General features: G+C 35.8%; 1 protein-coding gene across 1 annotated transcript in view; it reads right to left on the bottom strand.

Moving 5' to 3' along the window:
• Positions 1-2124, bottom strand: part of LOC105821316 (disintegrin and metalloproteinase domain-containing protein 32-like) — a gene marked incomplete at its 5' end in the record, with an annotated part of 177515 nt that overhangs the window by 56346 nt on the left and 119045 nt on the right. The gene's annotated exons all lie outside the window — the stretch shown is intronic.

The raw sequence follows: 2124 nt of genomic DNA on the forward strand, positions 1-2124 counted from the left end.
CAGTGAAAGTGAAGCTAGAAAACACAATGAAATCAAGTAGTCCATGTATTCTGGCATTCCTTAGATTTAAGGACCCTGCCAATGAATCAAAAAATGAACAAAAATACACAATATCTAAAATAAAAGTAATTGTATGAACTTAATAGTAGATTGGGTACTGCAGAAGGAAAGATCCATAAGACAGAGAGAGAGAAAAAAACATTTAAAAACAGAAGAAAAAGATAATGCAAGAGGTGTTAGATCACCATTGATTTTTCTGGCTGAGTACAACTCCATGGTTTACATATACTGCATTTTACTAATCCACTGGATGGAGCTGGAGCCCATTGTACTAAGTGAAGTATCACAAGAATAGAAAAACATACACCACATGTACTCACCATCAAATTGGTATTAGTTGATCAACACTTATGTGCACATATAATAGTAACATTCATCAGGTGTCAGGCAGGTGGGAGGGGGGAGGAGGGGATGGGTATATTCACATCAAATGGGTGTGGTGCACACTGTCTGAGGGACGGGCACGCTTGTAGCTCTGACTTGGGTGGGGCAAAGGCAATACATGTAACCTAAACATTTGTAGCCCTGTAATATTCTGAAATAAATAAATTAAAATAAATAAATACAGAAAAAAAGAAAGAAAGAAAAAGAGTGGGGTTTTAGTGATGTGTGTCTAATTTCAAGTGGTCTAAAATATATGCTACTGGAGCTGAAGAAGGTGAGGAGGGAGTAATGGGGGGGGGAAATATTTGAGGATACACATAGCCAAAAACTTTTCAAATTTGAGGAAAACAAAATCTTACAAATCCAAAATAACAAATAAACACAGGCATGTTAAAAAGAAAACAAATGACAATGATACCTAGTCTTGTTAGAAGATAAAGAGAATATCTAAAGGCAAGTGGGGAGGGAGTCACATTACATACAGCATCAGTACAAGCCATTGCACAAAGAATGGTACCAACAAGTGCTGAGAGAGCAAATTTGTCAACAGAATGCAACACTAAGTAAAAATGTTCTTCAAAAATGAAGATGAAAGACTTCTGCATCCAGCTATGACAGAGTAATTGAAACCAGACTTGTCCTACAGTAGCAAGCAAATAGAAAAATGAAAGAAATATTTGAAACAATTTTCAGAGATTACAAAATGGACGTTGTAAATGGATTACAATGCAGGATATTGATACTGAGAGAAGAAAAACAAAAGGTAAGAACTATAATTGCCCCAGCTCTCTGTCTAGAGTGATTATTTTGTTGAATTTCAGTGCACGAAGTAAAGCATGACAATCTTGATGAGATGAAGGGAAGAAAATAAAGTTGGGGAGACTGAAGTGCCTAGAACAGGGAGCTACATAGAGGAAGACTGCCAGAAAGACTGTGTAGGGGTTGTCTAGACTGTCTGTCTGAATACTGAACTTCAACAACCTGGCTGAAGAACATCAACCAGGGGAAAAACAACCGGGGATGTGTGAGATAAACAACTATTGGAGTTTGCACAGAGTTAGAAAACTTCCTAATTCTGACTAGCCATACTCGAGAGACCTAATTGAAAACCTATGACACTCAGTCAAGACACCAGGAATAACAAGCATTAGTAGCAGAGCACACTAGTCTTACAGTGAAGGCTACTTTAAAGCAGCATTAGCCTTACACATAAGCTTTGAAGGAGTCAACATGATACGCAAGTATGTTAGAATGCCTACCTAAGGAATAAAATATCCTGAACATTCTTTAAAGTAAGATAACAAATTCAAAAAATTAAGGATGCAGCCAACAAGTATCCAATCAATAATTAATAGATACAAAATAGGCAGGAAAAATGTGATCAGTAACTAAGAGAAAAGTAGGTCAATAAAAAAGTCCCAGAAATAATGTAAATGATATAATTTACACAGAGGAGCTCTAACGCACTGATTACAGATGGGCCCCAACTTACAGTGGTTCGATTTATAATTTTTAAACTTTATGACAGTGCAAAAAGCAATATGTATTCAGTAGAAACTGTACTTTGAATCTTGAATTTTGATCTTTTCAATAAATCATGAGATATTCAACACTTTATTATAAAAGAAGCTTTGTGTTAGATAATTTTGCACAAGTGTATGCTAGTATAAATATTCTGAG

This window comes from Propithecus coquereli, unplaced genomic scaffold (genome assembly GCF_000956105.1).
Source record: "Propithecus coquereli isolate 6110/MARCELLA unplaced genomic scaffold, Pcoq_1.0 Scaffold568, whole genome shotgun sequence".
In the NCBI taxonomy this organism is placed as follows: Eukaryota; Metazoa; Chordata; class Mammalia; order Primates; family Indriidae; genus Propithecus; species Propithecus coquereli.